This window comes from Nycticebus coucang, chromosome 3, assembly GCF_027406575.1.
Source record: "Nycticebus coucang isolate mNycCou1 chromosome 3, mNycCou1.pri, whole genome shotgun sequence".
NCBI classification, from domain to species: Eukaryota; Metazoa; Chordata; class Mammalia; order Primates; family Lorisidae; genus Nycticebus; species Nycticebus coucang.
This window is the reverse complement of record NC_069782.1, coordinates 118,784,093-118,806,562: the sequence shown is the minus strand read 5'-3', so window position 1 is coordinate 118,806,562 and position 22,470 is coordinate 118,784,093. Positions and strand designations below refer to the sequence as shown.

Genomic DNA, 22,470 nt, shown 5'->3' with positions numbered 1-22,470 from the left:
AAGAAAAAAATTATTCAGTTACACTTTTTAAAACATGGTAAGGAAGACTTTATGCAGGACTGTCAAGGTAGGTACAGGTACCACTACAATGGTGACTTGCAGTAGGAGAGAGGAATGGGGCTCCACTCCAATACAGCATGGAAAAGTAGAAATTCATAGGCAAGGAACAGGGGGTATGGTCAGAGGATGAAAACTACCAAGAGTCAGGGAGATTCTGGGTAAACCAACCTAATAAGATTCTTGCTCAAGACTAGCCAGGGTTGATAGCACCTGGGAGATGGTGGAGAATGATCTGAGGGTAATCAGATATTAAGGAAGAGGCAGATTATTGCTAAATTGATTTAGCAGGGTTCTTTGCTAACACTGGATTTTTGTAAGGAAGTACACGGATGGGCCTAGGAGAAGGTTCAGAAGCCTGGCTCAGGTCTGGCCCAGCAAAAAATCTTTGTCAACATTTTTTTTTGTTTTTGTTTTTGTTTTTAGAGGCAGAGTCTCACTTCGTGGCCCTGGGTAATGTGCTATGGTGTCATAGCTCACAGCAACCTCAGACTCTTAGGCTCAAGCAATTCTCTTGCCTGAGCCTCCCAAGTAGCTGGGACTGCAGGTGCCTGCCACAAAGCCCAGCTATTGTTTGAGACAGGGTTTAGCTCTTGCTTAGGCTGGTCTGAAACTCCTGAGCTCAAGCAATCCACCCACCTCTGCCTCCCAGAGTGCTAGGATTACAGGTGAGAGCCACTGTGACCAGCCTTCAACTTTTTTTTTAATGTAAAAATTAATAAATATTAACATGGGTTAATTCTTTTTATGCATTTACTATATGCAAGGTATTGTGTTAAATACATTCTGTCGATGATCTCATTTTCACTCTGAAAGACTCAGTGCTGTAGGTTTGTTATCCCATAATCTGCCTTTAGATAGATAAAACTCTGACTAGGACTTGGAGAAGCTGGATCTCTAGGCTTACCTCCTCACCAAAATCCTGGCCAGTAAGCATCACTGTCCAGGAGAACTTTCTGTGAAGGAAATGTCTTATGTGCTGTCCAGTACGGTAGACACTAGCCATATGTTGGTATGGAGCCCTTGAAATATGGTTAGTGCAACAGACTAACATTAAAAAAAAAAACAAAAATTAAAAAAAACCCCGAGTGTTAATTAATTAATTAAAATGTAAATAGTTACATTTCATAGCTGTGTTGGACTGTGAAAATATAGCATATTTCAGTCACCGCAGAAAGTTCCACTGGACAGAGTTAGGAGAAAGGCTGATCTTTCCTCCGAGGTTGGAATCTAGGGTTCTATCTTTGCTTTTCTCCCACACAGCACAGCAAGAGCAGGTGGGCTTTCTTTCCCTCCTTTCGGTGCCCTTACCATCTAACCTCAGAGAGCAGAGATTCCTTTCCTTCACCCGTGTCTACCTCCCCCCTTCACCTCCATGAGCCTCACTGCCAGGACAGCAGCTATTTCAACAGTCTTAAATGTGGAACTCCAAAGGGGTAAGTGGAGTGAAGTGACCTTTCTCTACCGGGCATTAGACTTAACATCATCATCACCAACCTACGATTACTGGATTCTTAAAAGATGAAAATCATTCTGCTTGAGATAGAATCAGTCAAACGAAATCTCAGCACTCTTAGACTAAAACAACAATGACACAGCATTGACTAGAATAAACAAAATATTTTGCTTTGGGCTTTGCTAGAGGCCCTGTAATTGTGACTTAGATGGAAGGGAAACCTGTGAGGTTTCTTTCTATTTTCCAAAACTTCTTTAAAGGACTGTCTGCTCTATATTATTTAAATTTTTAAAAAAGGACTTATTTGCCACCCAAAGCAATGTTTAACCAAGAGAAGTTATTTTTCTGAACCGCAAGGGTTCAGACCTTTAACCCAAAGACTTTCACAGCTGAGAGTTCAGGTTTTGCTGCTGCTTCTGCATTGATAGGTTCATTTTCAATGCTAATGAATTCTTTTACAAGCTCTGTTTGTTCCTGCTTTTGTGTGTTTTAAACATATATTAACTAATCATCACTTAGCTATAACCTAGTGTTTTTTGCAAATGAAAATAGGACTTAAGTTCAGATTTATAGTTAAAGAGCAGAAAACTGAGATGAGGGGAGGAGGACAAAATAGCCAGAGGATAAAATGAGAAAGGCCTTTCCTAGTCTATTTTGAAAACACCCCGAGGCTTGGCAAATGTTGCCAGTAACTTCCTTGTGTCCTTCTTAAATTTTCCAAAAGGTCTAATAATTCATTTTGAAATTTTCGTGTACATCCTAACCACCAGGGAATCTGGTCGAAAACGCAGATTCTGACGTTGAGGCTCTGCGGTTAGACCTGAGATTCTGCGCGTTTAACCAGCTCCCAGCCATGACGTGACTGTCAGTCCATGAGCCAATCTTGGAGTAGTAGCCAGGATGTCCACTCCAGGAAGCTGAAGTGAGACCTTGTCAGTCTCTTTAGTAAAGAGAGAGCTTTACAGAAAGGTTAGCCTGTCTTAGGTGGGGCTTGGCGACTCAGGCAGCTTCTTTAGGCTCTAAGGGCAATCTTTGAGGAAGTGGGTTATTTCTCTGCGCTGGCACCTCACTCATTTCGTCCTCAGCATCAACATGAAATGGGCGCTATTATTATTCTGTATTTCACAGGTGAAAGTGGGGCTCACAGAGGTAAGTAAATCGCCCAAGGCTAGGAGCTTTGCAGGAGAGTTGCACGCAGATCCACATGACTGCGAGAGAGACAAAGCTTTCAACCAGCAACCTGCCGCTTGAGTTTCCGGGAAGGAGCGGCTGGCAGGGTCCAGATCCCTGCCAGATACACCTTAAGAAGTGCTTGTACGTATTCATTCTCGAGATCTTGCCCCTTGACCCTGCTGGGAAAAGTTCTTTTTTATGCACCGGGGCCCCTCGACTTGCCTAGGTCAGGGGCACGCACGGGTGTTCCCGGGGAGGGTCGGGCAGTCCCCGAGCGACCCGGCTCGGGACATAGAGGGCAGATGTCTTACATAACCGCGAGGCGTCCCTCCTCCTCCGCGCCCCTCACCCCTCGCCGAGCTGCAGACTTAGAGCAGATCGCAGCGATAAATCCCCTTCGCCGGCCCGGCAGAGTCCCCGGCGGAGCTGGCGGGGCCGAACCGGTCAGTGCATTTGGGGGGCCGAGCACCGGGATTTTCCGGGCGCCGCTCTCCTCCCCCGGAGCTGCCCGCTGGGCCCCTGGCCCCAGCCGGGCCGGCGCCTCTGTCTGCTGTCCCCGCGCCTCCCGAAAGCGCGGATCGCGGCGCCTGGGGCCCGGGAAGTGGCCACCGCGTAGGGAGGCGGCTCTGCGGGCGCACCCCGGGGGCATGTCCGCGAACTACCAGCAGGGCTGCAGCGGTCCCCGCGAGGTGAGGACGCGACCGGGCTGGGCTGGGGACGGACGTACAAGGGGATCGGGTGGGGCGTGGGGTAGTTTGCACGCCCCGGGCCGGCTGCGGAGCGCGGGAGCCTGGGCTGTCCGGGCGCAGTCTCCAGGACGGCTCCGGCGCCCAGATCCCGAAAGCCCGGGCCGAGAAGATCCCCACACTCTTCCTCTTCGCGCTTCTCTTTTCGCTTGTGCCGGGGGCGCAGTGGCTCAGGTGACAGGGCGCATCTCTCCAGGCAGTGCGGCTGGGCAGCCCGGCGCTAGGGCTGGGCTTGAATGGGCTCTATTCTCTTTGCTGCCCCAGCGCCCAGCCCGCGACGTGAGTCTGAGTTCCTAACTTGGGTCCCTTGGCGCGCCTGTTGGGTTGGTAGGGAGACACGTGCCCGCTTGCCCTGTGGGTGTTGAGTCAGAGCTCTGGCCGAGTTTCTGCAGGTGGCTGGAGAGGGAGCAGCTTTGATGTAGACTTCCCGATGCAGTAGAGACCGCCTTTCTTCTGTTCTCTTTTCTGTTTTCAGCACCTGCGGTCCACCCTGCCTAAGACAATAATATTTATTTCCAGTGTGTGGTGTATTAAGAACAAGCCAACCTTTAAAATCTTAAGGGGATTGGACTGAATTTCTCAGTTGTATGTTGTCCACAAAGAAACACAATGATACCTATAGAGCGGACTGAGAAAGTTTTTGCAGCAGTATTTTAAAGCTGGAGCACAGTTAAGTCCCGGGGCTGTTCGGTTAGTCTTCGTTTATCACAACTCAGCATTCTAAACCTCTTATAAGTTTTTTTAAAATACGGAGCCAGCTGGGTCCTGCTAGGACACTTCCATTTTGAAAAGCCTGTAGCTACCTCATCCTGCTTCTTTGCTGAGAGCTGGGCACTCCAACAGCACCGGCCAATTTAACCCTGAGGCTGGGGTGGGGTTGGGGTGGAGGAGTCTTCTGTCCTGACAAATCCAGAAACACTATCTCCACAGGTAAAGGGAGCTCATTAGTTTTTAAAATCACTAGCTGCCCCCTGCATATTTCGCCCCCACAACTCCGCAATCATAAACATCATGCCACACAAGGGCAGAAGGTGTTCGATGCCCCACCCCAGATGTCCATATGTCTGTGGAAGAAATGAAGGACAGAAGGGAGTAGTAGTAATTGACTGCATTTGATCATTTTATAACCACAGGATCTTAGAAATTGAAGCGTTTTGGAGATCACTTACTAAATTCAAGACCTTCACCTTGCAGCCTAGCCCAGGAAGCTCAGATCCAGGTCAGCAGGCATTAGCGGAATTCGTACTCATAACTGGAGATGGAGGCACCACACTAGAACCCAGACCTTATCATTCTCACCTAGTTCCGTTTTCAGCACTAAGGGCCACAAGCATTTTGGACAAAGATAATTTGACTAGAATCATCTAATCATATCAGATTCCTGTTCTTATTATTTATTTGTCTTTTTTTAAACTGGCAGGATTCTGAAGTAGATGAAAGAAGTTGGTTTAGTTAAATTGCTTTTGTAGCATACTTAAAAAAAAACTATGAACCTTTCATTTTCAGTAATATTTTGAATTCCTCTTATATGAATAAGCAGATACATTCCAGGTGAGCTCCTAGATGAAGACAAGTAATCAAAATAGTTGGGAATAAATTGACCCTCATCTGCCTTAAAATCTCTTCTGAGTCTCAGCTTTCTAGGCTAATAATGGGTCAGAGCTAAAGGCATGTTTTATGATGTTGGAGCCGGCTTGAGAAAAGTGGCTTTATAGGGACCATTTTTTCATTGTGCTTAACGCTATGATCTATAACAGAGCTAAGAAAGGAATTTCAAACTGACTTATTTAGCATTGCATTGCACTGCATATTTTTTATGTTTTTCAATTTAGTTCATTTTACTGAGTGCCTACTAGGTGCCCTGTGCGGTTCTAGGCATTTGGGATATGTCAATAAACAAAACAAAGAACTTTGATCCTGTGGAGCTCAAGTTACAATCTAGTCATTAGGATTTTTCCAGGATTTTATTAGGCAGATAGAAGAGAATTTCAGTTTTGCCTAAAGCAGGGAAATGAATATATATGTTCCAAACTGTTTTCCTTTCAGTTCCAGCAGATTTACCTAGAAACAAGGTAAAGCAACAAACTTAGATGAAGTTACTTTGACTTTTGTGAACTGACATTTTACTGTACTTGAATAGCAGTTCCTAGATTTGGTGATTTAATGTATGCTCATTCGGAGTCTATGAAATTACATTTCCTTTGTTGCAGAAACATCACTGTGGTAACTAAGTAAAGCCAGGAAGATTAGTTTTCTTAAAAGTATTCATGCTACCATGTTAGTATTGGAGTAAATGTCATCGCCTTAGTCTATAAGATGTAGAATTAGACTTATTTAGGAAGATGGTATTCTGTTTTTATTTCGTCTCACTTTACCTTTTTTCCCCCACTCTCCTCTTCCACATTCATAGGCTACAGTGTTGTGACTTATTGGTAAATCTGTTACCACAGTAGTTTTGCTTTTTAATCAGATATTCCAGTTTTAAGCATTTTCCAATTCTCTTTTGCTTTTTCTTCAAAACAACACAGTTTGCAAGCTCAGGCATGTTTATTGTTTTTAACAAAGGCTTATCAAAATGAACTTGGCAGTTTTTCAGTCCTATACTGCCAAAAAAAGAGAGAAAGAATGAAAAAGAATTCAGTGCAGTTTTGGGGGTTGTTTACGCATTCCCAAACTAACCAATCGCTTTGCTTTTAAAAATTGCCAGGGTGGAAACCTCGCTAGTATATCTACAAACACACCCACTGAAGTGGTATAATAATTTGAGAAAAGCCAGATCCACAGTTGAAGACGTTGGGGGATTTTTTTTTTTTTTTTGTAGAGACAGAGTCTCACTTTATGGCCCTCGGTAGAGTGCCGTGGCCTCACACAGCTCACAGCAACCTCCAACTCCTGGGCTTAAGCGATTCTCCTTCCTCAGCCTCCCGGGTAGCTGGGACTACAGGCGCCGCCACAACGCCCGGCTATTTTTTGGTTGCAGTTCAGCCGGGGCTGGGTTTGAACCCGCCACCCTCGGTATATGGGGCCGGTGCCTTACGGACTGAGCCACAGGCACCGTCCGTTGGGGGATTTTTTGAGTGGAAAGATTTTCTGTCTCTTTCTCTTTTTTAAATTTCAGGTTACTATACGGGTCCATATGATTAGTTTACATTGTTTGTGTTTGTTAGGTGAAGTCCAAGTTGCTGTAGAGCTCTTCACCCAGGAGGTGTGTCGTATATCCCTGCCTTGTATCCGTTAGATGGGAGTTTACCAAACCCCCTCTCTCCTTCACTCTTTCCTCTCTGATTTAATTTGCTCTACATCAAAGGACATAATTGTCCTCATCTAACAATGTCCTATTGAAAAGTGGTGTCTGTTAAACATTTGAAGAGTGATTTCTGATTCCTGCCAGGCGCTCAGATTAGTATTTGAATATTTTCTTCATTTGTCCATCACAGAGCTTCGTTTGATAACTCCCCTTCATTCACTGCACGTTGGTGAGGGGGGTGAGTTGCAGTAGCCAGGTATGACATTGCATACCATTAAATTTAACTAATGTGCGCATTCATTTTTTTTTTTTTTTTTTTTTTTGTAGAGACAGTCTCATTTTATCGCCCTCGGTAGAGTGCCGTGGAGTCACAGTTCATAGAAACCTCCAACTCCTGGACTTAGGCGATTTTTGCTGTAGTTTGGCCGGGGCTGGGTTCGAACAGGCCACCCTTGGTATATGAGGCCGGTGCCCCAGAGCCACAGGTGCTGAGCCACAGGTGCTGCCCTCATGTCTTAATTGAATAGATAATTATTGAGCTTCTATTCATTCAAGATTTGTGTAAGAGTTGTGCTTTGAGCACCTCTTTTGTGGTGCTCCTGGCAGTAGGGGATATAATGACATAGAACCCACAGACTAGCTGTCATGCCAGTTATAACTATCGTAAGAGATAGATAAGCACGTTGGAAATAAATTAAAAAGGAGAGGCACTGTGAAGAGTTGAGGGTTGGGAGGGACTTTATAGAGGAGGACATCTTTGAGGCAATGAGTAGTGTGGTGAAGATTTGATAGAGTTAAAAGGATAGACCTAGTTTTATGGGAGCACATCCTCGGCTCTTTTTGAAGATGTATAGAGGACTTCCTTTGGGGGACCTCTGAGGCTGTGTCAGGTTGTGTAGTAAACACTTATCACCTCCAACCTCTTCTTCATCCAGTCCTCTCTGCTCTGGCAGTGGAGTACCGGCCAACACAGAAACAACTCACTGGGTTAACCAGTGCTCTCCTTTCCTTCTGAAACACATCCTAGCTGTTGCTCAAATACAGAGACCGCTGTGGCAAATAGCTACCATCATAATAAATCGGCTCTTAACCACCGCAGGGGCACACTTAACAATGGCATTGGGTCATAGCTCTATTTATGCCCGTTGTCCTTGCTACTATAATTTTATAATTTAATTAAATGTTGCATAACTAATGTGATATGAGTGCCAAGAATGCTATTTCTAGGAAAACTAAGTTGCTGTATGGGGCCATAAAAGTAAGCCATGTTAAAATACAATATCAACACAGGCTGCAAGTGTTACGCTAAGTGAAGAAAGCCAGATAGAAAGACCAAGTATTGTATGATGCCATTTACATGAAATATCCAGAATAGGGAAATCTAGTGGTTGCCAGGGAATAGGGGCAGTGGGAATTGAGAGGGACTGATAATAGATGTGAGGTTTCTTTTTGGGGTGATAACCATGTTTTGCAATTAGATAATGGTGATGCTTACACAACATTATGAATGTAATAAAACCCACTCCATTGTACACTTTAAAATGATTAAAATAGTGACATTTATGTTATGCACAGTTTATCTCAATTAAAAAAAGACATATAAAGCCTTTAAAAAAAAAAAGCAACTTGAACAAATAAACCGCTACCACCTGGGTATGGCATAGGCAGCTATAAGAGATTGGAAAGTACAACTAAGAAATGGAAACAGGCAATCTGGTGTCATTTAATGAAGAAAGGCTACACAGAACTCCAGTTCAAACACAGACACAATATACAAAGATGAATAGATGGATTTATGTTTATTTATGAGACTAATTGAAATAAAATGTTTTAAATATATTGTATCAACTTTTTGAATCTCTGCTTTTACTGATTTATAATTGCTTCACTTAAGAGAGCTTCTAATGCTTCAATTTCTGAGGGTATTTAGTATATCTTGAAAATAGCTCATCTCTCTGCATATTGAGAGAAGTTGCATGCTTCTGAGCCTCTTGCAGATATAGCATTAATCACTTACAGTTGTATGGAAGACCTGAACTGAGTTTCTAAGCTTCCAAATCATGATAAAAATCAGCAACCATCGGGTGGCGCCTGTGGCTCAGTCGGTAAGGCGCCGGCCCCATATACCCGAGGGTGGCGGGTTCAAACCCGGCCCCAGCCAAACTGCAACCAAAAAATAGCCAGGCGCTGTGGCGGGCACCTGTAGTCCCAGCTACTCGGGAGGCTGAGGCAAGAGAATCGCTTAAGCCCAGGAGTTGGAGGTTGCTGTGAGCTGTGTGAGGCCACGGCACTCTACTGAGGGCCATAAAGTGAGACTCTGTCTCTACAAAAAAAAAAAAAAAAAAAAAAATCAGCAACCATTTTCCTACAGACTCTGTTTTATGGGCTTCCTGGCTCATATACATAAACAAAGTAGCAACATAAAATGTTAACTGCATCAATACTTAAATTTATTACCCCTAATATTTGCACACTGTAATTTTTCAAAATATTCCTAAGTTCAATTTACCATTTTGTGTTTTATTGGACATATACAAACTAGGGCCATAATTACTTATTTGAGGGAAAACTGGTATTATTTTTATTTATTTATTTATTTTTGCAGTTTTTGGCCAGGGCCGAGTTTGAACTCACCACCTCTGGTATGTGGGACCGGTGCCCTACTCCTTTGAGTCACAGGTGCTGCCCAAAACTGGTATTATTTTTGTAATTTTACTTTGCTTCATGAAATACTTCTCATGGGAGTAAGCTCATATTTATCTACTGAAACCAATTGTACTTCTTACAATAGCATTTTTAGCTCTCATTCAGTAACTTCAAACCATCCACGTTTATAAACAATGGAAGAACCACCAAAGAAACAAAAACTCATACTCACAACAAAGTTCAATCTGCTTTAAAGGGAGAAGAGAGTGCTGCTTCTTCTGAGATGGGTCAACCAGATGACTATGAAGACCTGGCCTCGGGCAGGGTGTGGTGGTTCACATGTGTAGTCTTAGCACTCTGAGAGGCCAGGGTGGGAGGATTGCTTGAGTCAGGAGTTCAAGATCAAGAGTGAGACCCTGTCTGTACTAAAAATAAAAAAATCAGCCTTGGTGGAGGCCATGCCTGTAGTCCCAGCTACTCCAGAGGCTGAGGCAGGAGGACCACTTAAAATCAGGAGTGTCGAGTTTCTGTGAGCTAGGCTGCTGCCATGGCACTCTAGCCTGGGCGATAGAGTAAGACTGTTTCAAAAACAAAACAAAGCAGCTGAGTGACTATCGCCTGTAATCTTAGCACTTTTAGCAGCACTTTGAGAGGCTCAGGCAGGTGGATTGTTTGAGCTTGGGAGTTCTAGACCTCCCTGAGCAAAAGCATGACCCATTTTCTACCAAAAATAGAAAACTAGCTGAGTGTTGTGGTGGATGCCTATAGTTCCAGCTACTCTGGAGGCTGAGGCAAGAGGATAATTTGAGCCCAAGGGTTTGAGGTTTCTGTGAGCTATGATGCTATCTACCAAGGATGACAGAGTGAGACTTGGCCTCAAAACCATCCAACCAACCAACCAATCAACTAACCAACCACCAAAAAAAAAACAGCTTTAATCATTATCCATTAAGAAGTTACAAACAAGGGTAGACCAAATTTGCAGGCATACGTGCTATCAAAAATAGGTGGTTTGTTCAGGTTGATACCTGATGATTTAGTATTCATAAATTCAAAACTCAGAAAATCAATGGTTCTCAGCTCTGCCTGCGCATTAGAATCACCTGGGGAAGAAAAATAACATTGATGCTAAGGTCCTACTCTCAAAACTTCTGCTTTAGTAGGTCTGGGATAGGGTCAGACATCAGCAGTTTTTAAAGCTCTCTTGTAAATTTCATGTACAGCCATGGTTGAGAACCACCCTTATTTGATAATAATTTTAGGCTTCCTCAGAAGACAATTTATTGAAACAAAAATTGTTATGGTATCTTACAAGATCTGATTAAAAGAATTAAATATGATACATTTTTCTCTTTTTCTTTTCTTTCCCTTTTTTTTTCATTTTTTTTTTTCAGGGTTCCTTCATTATATGGGTAGCTTTCCCTAAGGGTTGAATGAGTGTTCATTGATTTCTTCCCCCTCTGTGGAATTCACTAAGCTTATGTTTATATGATGTCAAAATAACAAAATCATTATAATTGCAGTCAAACAACCAATTAATTGACCAACTTGTTTCATGTTTTTGGTGCTTGTGATATCATATTGGTATCATTGTTGAATACAATATTTTGGCTTTTTGTTCTACAACAAAATCTGTTTCTTCTAAAATAACTTATAGATCTGTTCTGGTTCATTATGTTTCCTTAAATTGATTGAGTTGTCAGCCTTACTGCTCAAACTTTCTCTGGATATTTCCTCTTTTTATTTCATTGTATCAAAATGTAGGATTTTTTTTTTTTTTTTTTGAAACAGAGCCTCAAGCTGTCGCCCTGAGTAAAGTGCTGTAGCATCACAGCTCACAGCAACCTCCAACTTCTGGGCTTAAGCAATTCTCTTGCCTCAGCCTCCCAAGTAGCTGGGACTACAGGAGCCCACCACAATGCCTGGTTATTTTTTTTATTTTTTTGGTTGTAGTTTTCATTGTTGTTTGGCCCTGGGTTGGATTTGAACCCACCAGCTCAGGTGTCTGTGGCTGGCGCATTAGCCGCTTGAGCTACAGGCGCCCTGTAGTATTTTTTTTCTTTTGACACAGAATCCCACTCTGTTGTCCTGGGCAGAGTGCAGTGGTATCACGGTAGCTCACAGAAACCTCAAACTCCTGGCTTCAAGCGATTCTCCTGCCTGAGCCTCTGGAGAAGCTGGGACTACTGGTGCCTGCTGCAATGTCTGGCTCCTTTTGTCTATTTTTAGTAGAGATGAGGTCTCACTCTTGCTTAGGCTGATCTCCAGCTCTTGGCCTCAAGGGATCCTACTACTTCCGCCTCCCAGAATGCTAGGATTACAGGTGGAAGCGACTGGGCCCAGGCTCAAAATGTAGGACTGTATATCAGAAAGATATAACAAAGGACTCTTATATAAGAATGATAGAAGTTTAAATCTTGCCTATATGACTGTAACAAAGTATGATTACTTTTAGGTTTTTTCTTATCACAGGATTGATTGTCATTGAGAAAATGTGGCAAGGTGACTGATGTAGACCATAACACTGATCTAGTGGACAACTCAGAATTGGCTTTATTTTAAAGACATTTGTTCTTATTTTGCTTTTAATACTCATGGAAATTCTCACCTACTGTTATCAGTTAGCTTTTGAAAATCGTGCTTTAACTGTTGATTTCTGTAATAAGAAAATACATCTTCAGGATCTTGGCCAGCAGTTTTAGAACTATACTTTGCAGATTTCTGGGAGTTCAGGGAACACCTCAGGGGCTGGAACAGGGAATGGGACAATGGTGGCATGGAGTGAGGGGGGTTGGGGAGTGCCCAGCTCTCAGTTTATGGCTTCTTTCTGGTGACCTCTTCTACAGCCTGAGTGGGTGTGCAGTTCTACATTTCACACATTTCACATATCTCTTCCAAGTGAGATTTTATGTGAACAAAGGATTTCTTGGCTAAAACAAGTTTGTAAATGACTAGCCGCATGTTTCTGAGTTTCTGCTTTTCTGTTCCTGCCAAATTTAAGTTCTGGCAGCTCCTGATTGTTTCTAGTTACTACTGTGCATCTGTGTTGAGAAAGCATGGGAAGACTTTGGCCTTATTGACTTTATGACTGTGGTGGGGAGAGCCAAGTGAGCAACTAGATGTTGAGGGCAAGAAATGCAGATTGAGAATTATCAGTATAGAGACATGATTCAAGTCCCGTGTCTCCCTGGGAGCTTGTTTATAGAGAGAGGTAACGTGGGTCATAGATACAATTCTATAGCTGTGCTGGGTTAGAGGCCCTTCTCTGGTAACCCAACACACAATTTGGTCAATGAAATTTACTTTTCATATTTAAATTTTACATATTACTCATGTACATTTGTGCATAGCTGTCCAAAGACTTGGCACATGGGTTTATATGTGTGGGGGTGGGGATGGGGTAGTTGAATAGGGTATAGAAACCAGTTAAGGATGTTTTTCCTCTTTTCTTTCCTTTTTTTTTTTTCTTTTTGAGACAAAGTCTGTTTCCCAGGGTAGAATGCCATGGCATTATAGCTCACAGCAACCTCAAATGCTTGGGCTTAAGCAATAGTCCTGCTTCAGCCTCCCAAGTAGCTGGGACTACAGGCACCAGCCACAATGTTCAGCTATTTTTTTTTTTTTTTCTATTTTTAGTAGAGACGGGGTCTGGCCCTTGCTCTGGCTGGTCTTGAACTCCTGAGCTCAGGCAATCCGCCTGCCTCAGCCTCCCATAGTGTTGGGATTACAGGCATGAGCCACTGCACCTGGTCCGGTTTTTCTCTCTTAATGCTACATCCTGTGCAAACCTCTGGGCCCCTTTCTTATGCATATGGAGTGTTGCACGGTGACAGGAGGGACTTGAGTATCTAGCAGACGACCAAGCACTAGGAACATAATGATGGCATTTTTAACATAAAATAATTTGTTAAGAAGTATTGTGGTTTCTTGACCTTTAAAATTCAGACATGCCCCCTGCATCTTAGTTCTTCCTTGTGAAACTAAACAGTGACTGTCCCCATAGAGGTTTGAGAACAAGTCTCCGCCCCACATGGTTCTGTGGCTCTTTGTCTCAAAGCTGGCCAGCTTTGGCAAATTTCATCACAAGGATCACCAGGAAGCAGTGTATTAGCTTAATTAAAAAACTCATAAACACCTGGGGCGGCACCTGTGGCTCAGTGAGTAGGGTGCCGGCCCCATATGCCGAAGGTGGCGGGTTCAAACCCAGCCCTGGCCAAACTGCAACAAAAAAATAGCCGGGCTTTGTGGCGGGCGCCTGTAGTCCCAGCTACTTGGGAGGCTGAGTCAAGAGAATCACCTAAGCCCAGGAGTTGGAGGTTGCTGTGAGTCGTGTGATGCCATGGCACTCTACCGAGGGCCATAAAGTGAAACTCTGTCTCTACAAAAAAAAAAAAAAAACAAAACTCATAAACACCATTAGAAAAATTACCCAGGTAAAGAATAAAGTAAATGCTCATAGGTTAGATGCTTGTTAAAAGAGTACTTTATTTAATAGTGTTCTAGTGATAAAGGCAGTGGTCACTGCATCAAAAATTAAGCCTTACGAAGATTTAATTTTCCTTTGACTTCTCTCAGGTTGACCTCTTTCATTATCTTCCCCACTGGAAAAAAGATAAAATTTAGGCTGGGCCCAGTGGCTCCCCCCTATAATCCTAGCACTCTGGGAGGCTGAGATATGAGGATCCCTTGAGCACAGGATTTCGAGACCAGCCTGACCAAGGAGACATCATCTCTACTGAAAATAGAAAAATTAGCTGGGCATTGTGGTGGACGCCTGTAGTCCCAGCTCCTTGGGAGGCTGAGGCAGGAGGATCTCTTGAACCCAGGAGTTTGAGGTTGCTGTAAGCTATGCTGATCCTGGCCAATAAAAACAAACAAAAGAAGATAAATTTTAGACAACCATGTGCTCTAATTTTATTAGAGATAGAGGTCCAATTAAAATTTCAAATGAACCGATGCCTATAAATTGGCATCTCAGAATCTTCCCAGCACAGTCTGCATTCTTTATAAATTCTTAAGTGATAGTATATGTGCTATCACTGGCTGCTATCATTGGCTGCTAAGGTAGGCAATGTTAAGGTGAAATTTCAGTTTAGTTTTATCACAGTTTTAAGCAGAAGCAGAATAAGGGACATTTGCAATAGATGAAATAGAATTAGTTACCTTTAAAGTCTCTAATAAAACAAAAACCTTGATTAAACCATGGTAAAATAATTTAATGAGTTTGGACCCTTATTGGCAAATGTTTCCTGAGTACCCACCCCGTGCTAGACCCTCCATGGGGTGCTGAGGGCCTGCAGAGAATAGACAGGGTTCTTACTCAGACGCTTGCATCTCCTGGGGCAGACGGGTTGACTTCTTTCATTATCTTCCACATTGGAAACAAGATAAAATTTAGGCTGGGCAGGGTGTGCACAGAATCACAGCACTGTGGAGAGGCCCGAGTGACCGCCTGGCTGGGAGTGCGGAGCCGGAGGCACTTAGCATTGCCGAGGTTGGTTAAATCATTACAGAAATGTAGAAATTCATTTCTACACAATTGTAGGCAATAGAAGGACACAGGCCCTGCAGTGGGAAGCGCCGAGGACTGGGGGCAGAGCCACCTTCAAGGTGGTGTGGTGTGGCTGACCTGCAGGGACCAGGTGTGGCCAGGGTGCTAGCACAGACCTGGGGTGACAAGCAGGAGTGAGAGCATCAGGGTCTTGTTCCTCACACCAAGAAGTTTCAGTTTCTCATCAGCAGCTTTGAAAAAAGGGGAGTGGGGTTTTGGTGATTAAATCAGCTTATGCTTCAAACAGGTAGCTCCGAATGGAGTTTGAAGACAAGCCAGAAAGCCCGTTGAACTAGGGGTCTGTCAAAGAGCAGGTGGGAAGCAAGGCTGATGTCCCATGGTAAGACTTTTCTTTATATTTGTATTCCTAGTGCTTGGAGCCCCGTGGGGCATGCAGTGGAGATGTGTAGTAGGGGCTTTGATACTTTAGGCAAAGAATCCAAGATTTGGGAATCAGCAACTCATAGGTTTGGTCAAAATGTGAAAGAGGTGTGAAGTGGATCAAAGGATAGTAGAGGGTAACTAGCCCCCACTGTGCTTAGGTGACGTCTCGTGGTCACTTCCCTTTCCTGTTTTTATACTCAGTTGTTCAGCTGTGTGTTGGTCTCTTTCGCTGGGCCAACTGCCAGGACAGGGATTGTCTTGTTTGTGGTGTCCCTGCCATGGCACAGAGCTGAGTTTGAGGTTGCTGTGAGCTATGATGATGCCACCACTGCACTCTACCGAGGGCGACAGACTGAGACCCTGTCTTGAAAAAAAAAAAAAAAAGCTTATTATGAGAGAACAGTCAACAGTGTCAAATGCTACAGAGAGGCCAGTTGATAAGAATGCTGGGACAATTAGGAGTCACTGATCACAATGTCAAAAACTGCTTGAGTGGTGTATACGGGAGTCAAGAGGCAAATTCCACTGAGGTGGAGACGAGAAGAGTGGGGAGATATGGCCCCTGTAGACAAGCTTTTAGTGGATGGGTTTGTGAAGGGAAGAAAATGACTGGTGAGAGCCACAAAAGGTGGTACGGCTGAGGGGAGTTTTCCCCCGGCTCTTTCTTTTTCTTCCCTCTTTTTCCCCTCACGTTCTTCCTTCCTCCTTTCAAAAAGAGACACTTGAGTTAGTAAAGCCTAGGGAGGACCCAGTGAAAAGGTCTAGGTTCAAAATACAGAAAAGCGGCCGGGCGGGGTGGCTCATGCCTGTAATCCTAGCACTCTGGGAGGTCCACGGGGGAGGATTACTTGAGCTCAGGAGTGTGAGGTTGACGTGAGCTGTGATGACATCAGGGGCAACAGAGTGAGACTTTCTCTCAAACAACAAAACAGACAGACCCCTCCCCCCAATAAAAGCAAAATATAGAAAAGGAGGGATACTGGAAACTAAGTGAAGAGATTAGATATGGAAGGACAAGTCTTTCTTTGAGACAGGAAGAAAAGAGATGAGGATGCCTGTGCGTATGAATAAATTGGGAGAATTTGCTGAAAGAAAGAAAATTGAGGGAAATTGTATCTAAGGGTCTCACTTGTTTCGATGAAATAGTAACTAACAGGTTTGGGACACTCTCTGTGTTCCAATATTGCTAAACATACTTTACATAAGTGATGCACTAAATTCTTGCGTCAACCTTGTGAAGATGGAATTATTATCCTAATTTTACAAAATGGGCAACTGCAACACTGAGAGGTTAAGCGACTTTGTCTAAGGTTATACAGCTACTGAGTGGCAGGACCAGGATGCAAGGCTGTGTGTCCTCATGCTCCGCTGGCTAAGAATGAAGTGTGAGGGGTGCCTAAGATTTCAGATGACCGGGGTGTGTAAGCAACAGGTGCAACGTACTATATCTGAGTCACACCAGGCACCTTGTTTTGGCTGGAATTCATCATGGTTTTGCATCAGTAGTCTGCAAGGTTGAGAGATTTCCTCTAGCAAAACTTGCCTTTCCAGTTCTAGGACTGGAAAGGCTTGGTTGCTTGGATTGATGTGGAATTGGGGATTGGAAGCTTGGGATGGAGGTGCCAACAATAAGAGAGCAATTGAAGTGGTGGAGGAAGAGAGAGCAGAATGAGCCGACAGGAGTGGGAGGAAGTGGAGCAGCAGGAGGCCTGAGGGCTCGCGCAGGAGTAGCAGGAGTCAGGGACCTGGAGGCTTGTGGAGGGCAGAAAGCCAGGGTTAGAGAAGGAATCAACATATTCTCACAGTGACCCTAGATTTTGGAAGTGTGATCTGGCTGGCACTCATCGTTGCAGGTGGGGGTGTGACTTTGGGTGCCCGGGGCTGAAATGCAATGGAAGCAAATCTTATGAGGTGGTCAAGGATGAGGCTGAGCTCAGCAGAGCTGTTGGGTGAATGTTGACGAGGCCTTGCCTGTCTTCTGAGGGTGGTGCCTGGTAGCCCTGAGGACTGGTCTGAATGTTAGAAAGATGTAACTCAAGCTGTATCTGGCACACAATAAAAATCACTTGATAGCCTCACTAGCACATTGTTAAACAACGGCTTACATTTTGCACTTTAGTTTTTGAAAAAGAACTTGAAGGATGAATTGGCAAAACAATGCATTTCGTGAGTAGCTTTGGATGCTTCAGCCGTATCCTCATTATTGGCCTGGGACAAAAAGACTACGTGCCCTGGTGAAGTTTCTGCCTCATCTTCCTCCTTACACAGCACTCTCTGAGCAGAGAGCGGCAGCTGCACCTCATCAGGCCTCCAGATGTGAACCTTGTTATGACGTGTGGGGTTGGGACCGTGGGAGAGGGGCGGGGAGCTGCAGTGGGACTCAGTATGTCGTCCTCAGCTACATTGTGGGAGCGATATGTCCTCCCTCTGTGCAGCTGTATGTACACACCACTGTCTCCTTTTCTTTCTGCCCACATAGGCTGCTAGGAAATTTGATCTGGTGTAAATTTAGAAAGCCCTACCTGTACAGCTACAGAGCTCCTGCATAGGGATGGAATATGTGTACCAGTTGTGATCTGTAAGTGGCATGAGTAGAAAATGTATTAGGTAGGATGATTTGGGGTGTGAGGAACAGAAACTCCAACTGGAACTGACTTCAATAGTAGGGAAGGGAATCCCAGCATGTGCTAAGGAGTCAGGTGCAGAATGACTGGGCGCCGGCTCCACTTCTCTGAGATTTTCTTGGTTCTGTCCCTGCCATATATTGAGTTCATTCTCACTTTGACTCTGCTCATGACCCCAAGATGGCTACAACCTTTGAAGGGTTACACTGAAGCAGGAAACCCCTCCATGGAAGGGGAGAGGTCACATTTTCATATCTCCTGAGCAGTGAGGAAGCCTTTCTCAGAAGCTCCCAAACACTCTTCCTCATATCATTGGGTAGAATTGGGCCCCTGCCCTTTCCTTAAATCAGCCCATCACTTTCAGGGAGAATGGCATTACCATGATTCTTTTTTTTTTTTTTTTTTTTTTTGTAGAGACAGAGTCTCACTTTATCACCCTCGGTAGAGTGCCGTGGCATCACACAGCTCACAGCAACCTCTAACTCTTGGGCTTAGGCAATTCTCTTGCCTCAGCCTCCCGAGCAGCTGGGACTACAGGCGCCCGCCACAACGCCCGGCTATTTTTTTGTTGCACTTTGGCCGGGGCTGGGCTTGAACCCACCACCCTCGGCATATGGGGCCGGCGCCTTACTCACTGAGCCACAGGCGCCACCCCCATGATTCTTGATTAACCATTTCAGTGGCCTGGATGTTGGGGATCAATTACAATGTCCATGATGTAAAGAAGGCTAGAGGACGCGATTGTCAGACTCAGACAGCCTTCTAAGGGGAAGGAGCCTTGGCTGGCAGTCGAGCCTCACCTGCAGCACCTGCTAGCAGTATGAACTTGGACAGATTACCAGCTCCAGTCAACCTCAGTTTTCTCTTACAGGATCATTGTGGGAATTAAAAGCATGTAACTCTACACAATTATCAAAATGTGAATTATTCATTTATTAACAATAATTTAGGTCAGACATGGTGGTTCATGCCTATAATCTCAGCACTTTGGAAGGTCATGGTGTAAGGACCACTCGATGCCAGGAGCTGGAGATCAGCCGGGGCAACATAGCAAGACCCTAGCTCTAAAAAAAAAAACCATTTACTGTCACATCCATGTTCTAGGAACTTGCTAGAGGCTTAGCTGATACTCAAGGCACTCTACCAAGTGCTTTATTTCTCATCTCAGGTAAGCTGAGGTCTAAAACATTAAGGCTCAAGGGCAGCAAACAGGTGTGGGCTTAGTTTCCCCCATACGTTCTGTTTTTTGACCTATGTGACAGTAGTGACCACTGGTGAAGGACCTCAGACAGTTGCTCTTACTCTCTGGTCAAAACGTATTAGGTAGGATGATTTGGGGTATAAGGAACAGAAACTCTACCTGGAGCTGACTTCATAGTAGGGAAAGGAATCCCAGCATGTGATAAGGAGACAGGTGCCGAATGACTGGGCGCCGGCTCTGCTTCTCTGAGATTTTCTTGGTTCTGTCCCTGACATATACTGCCAGTGATTGCCTATTGCTTACTGTTTCAGGACTCACTACTTGGGGAGTTGTAAAACACAGGTGGGTGTGTGCTTGCAAAACCCTTGATGCTTTTCTTGTGTATATACAGTATTGTCTCATTTGAACCTCATGAAGAAGTCAGGCCTGAACTTGTATTACACCGAGGCTTAGTGACCCTGGACCCGTCAGTGAGGTTTGAAGTTAGGAAGTAAGGTACAAAACTTTTTTTTTTTTTTTTTTTAGACAAGAGTCTCACTCTATTGCTCTGGCTAGAATACAGTGGCATCTTCAGAGCTCACAGCCACCTCAACTTCCTAGGCTGAAGTAATCTTCCTGCCTCAGCCTCCCGAGGAGCTAGAACTACAGGCCTGTGTCACGATGCCTGGCTAATTTTTCTAGTTTTTGTAGAGATAGGGTTTAGCTATGTTGCTCAGGCTGGTCTGACTGTTTTTGTTTGTTTGTTTGTTTTTTAAATTTCAGATTGATATGAGGGTGTCAATGTTTAGGTTACATTATTTTCATTTCTAAGGTAAAGTTCAAGTTATAGCTTTGTCCTTCATCTTTTTAAAAATATAGATTGCTTGGTTGGTTTGTGGAAGCTTTATGAATGTTGAAAATGATACTTTGTAGTATAATTTTAGAAATATGCATTGTCTCTTCCTATGGTGTTTTATATGCCAGGGATCATAAAATATTTCCAGAAAATTTGAATTGTTTTGATACTGTGTAACCTACTTTTCCCCAGACCTCCCACCCTTGTAATGATAAGAAAAATGGTGTTTTTTGGTTCAGCCTGTACTAGTTTTGAGGAAATGAGCCCACATCTGTTCCTTCCCATTATTTCTGAAAGTCCTGGGGAGAAACTAAACTAATGCATCTGAATTCATCCTCTCTTAGGGTGAGTGCCGCCCAACAGGCTTCTCGGGCGCATAGGTCTCCCGAGGGCCTACCCTTCAGACATATCTGATTTTTTTTTTTGAGACAGAGCCTCAAGCTGTTGTCCTGGGTAGAGTGCTGTGGCATCACCACTCACAGCAACCTCCAACTCCTGGGCTCAAGCGAGTCTCCTGCCTCCACCTCCCAAGTAGCTGGGACTAAGGTGCCTGCCACAATGCTCAGCTAATTTTGGTTGCAGCCGTCATTGTTGTTTGGTGGGCACAGGCTGGATTCGAACCTGCCAGCTCAGGTGTATGTGGTTGGCGCCTTAGCCACTTAAGCCACAGGCACTGAGCCCATATCTGATTTTTATTCATGATTCTGGCTCTCACACTGGGATCTCTGCTATAATCTTACACAATTTGTGAGTAAATTGATGACAAAAATAAAGTGGAATATACTGTATTTTTTGCTGACACAGTGTGACTATGAGATTTTTGTTTTAGAGTTGAGGTGCAGGAAAAGAAACTTTCATTTATGTGATTCAATAGCTCATATATTCTTTCAGCAATTCCTAAAATATATCCCCCAACTCTTCCTACTCCCCACAGGATAGATTGATGATGAAGCTAGGTAACAAGTGCTGCTATTAAGTAGATTTTTAAAAATTATTTTTTGACCATAGCATATACACTATAATGCCTGTTTATATTTTTTCTTTGCCTATGTGTTTCTGCAGGTTAATTTCTTTCTTTTTTTTTTTTTTTTGAAACAGAGCCTCAAGCTGTCACCCTGGGTAGGGTGCTGTGGCATCACAGCTCACAGCAACCTCCAATTCCTGGGCTCGAGCGATTCTCCTGCCTCCACCTCCCAAGTAGCTAGGACTACAGGGGCCTGCCACAATACCCGGCTAATTTTGGTTGCAGCCGTCATTGTTGTTTGGCGGGCCCGGGCTGGATTCAGACCTGCCAGCTTAGGTGTATGTGGCTGGCGCCTTAGTTGCTTGAGCCACAGACGCCTAGCCTGCAGGTTAATTTCAAACACCTAGTGTGTTAGGTATGGTAATAGGAAACAGCAAAAGAGTGGGATTACCCTTGCCACATAGGGGACTCATGATAATGACCTCAAGTGTGTCTGGGTCTGTGGGGGAGGCAGAAAGAGAGTGCTGTGTGTTCAAAGGCCCTGGATTAACGTATGAGGTAGGTAGATAATGGAGGCTAGGAAGTTACTTGTTCCAGGTAACACAGCAAGTCAGTGGGAAAGCTTGGATTTCAACCCTCATCTTTCTAAATCCAAATCACATATTCTTTATTTGTCGTTCTTGGTTTCTTTTTCTTCCAGATTTGAATTTTTTAAATTACCTCTAAAGTAATTCCAACTTCAGAGGGGGAAGGAGGAGAATACAGCTGCCCTCTCCCCCGTGCCTCAGGCCTGCACTGCTCCCAGGCTGCCTTCTCTGCAGGTACAAACCACCTAGAGAAGCCAGCCAAGCCTGTCTCCAGCCGGACAGGACAGCTGCTGGGGAGCAGGAGTGCTTTGTCCTCTCCAGGACCTACTGGGTGAAGCCTGCAGCATCCTGGGCTCTGGGGAGCAGGACACTCCCAAGGTTAGCAGCAACAGAGAGAGGCCAGAGTGCCCTGGCCAGCACTTTTTTTTTAATTTGGCCAGGGCTGGGTTTGAACCCGCCACCTCCGGCATATGGGACCGGCGCCCTACCCGCTGAGCCACAGGCACCGCCCTGGCCAGCACTTTTGGGAGAGAAGAGCTGTTTGTGCTGTCTGGCTTTTTGCCAGCATAGTCCTAACTTTCTAAGCAGAAAGCAGAGCCCCTGACCAGTGGAGAGCTTGGGTGAAGCCTGGGGTCCGCCTCACATTCATGTCTGTTTTTCCAGCTGCTTTTGCAAGGAAGGAGTGAAGACGCCCCAGCCCTGGTTTTGCAGTAAATCATTGAAGTGACTTTGGGAAAGCCAAGATTAGGAATTTAGCCTGTTTTCTTCCATTTTAAGATGTACTTTTTTCCCTCCTCATTTTAATGCTTCTATAATAAGATGTGATTGGCATTAGGTACATATATTTAATATTGTGGTAGGTTTCTTGATTTTTCCTTTTCCACGAAAAGTTGTAATAGTGGGGTAACTTACAATTTATAGTATTTTAGGGAATGTGGGATATAGTAATCAGTTCTTTGAGGAGTTGTTTGGAGAGCAGCGACTGCCTGTGAACTGTGA

General features: G+C 44.3%; 1 protein-coding gene across 8 annotated transcripts in view; it reads left to right on the top strand.

The window, feature by feature from the left end:
- The first annotated feature begins 2,159 nt into the window (after nucleotides 1–2,159).
- The window catches only part of SLC16A12 (solute carrier family 16 member 12), an 84,756-nt gene continuing 64,445 nt past the window's right edge, over nucleotides 2,160–22,470 (top strand). For 2 of the 8 annotated variants that reach the window (XM_053582583.1, XM_053582574.1), the window contains exon 1: nucleotides 3,072–3,375. The gene's annotated coding sequence lies outside the window, so the exon portion shown is untranslated. Of the gene's footprint in view, nucleotides 2,828–3,048; nucleotides 3,376–15,123; nucleotides 15,217–22,470 lie in introns of those variants that run through there. The other 6 variants (XM_053582579.1, XM_053582576.1, XM_053582578.1 and 3 more) reach the window with 6 other exon arrangements.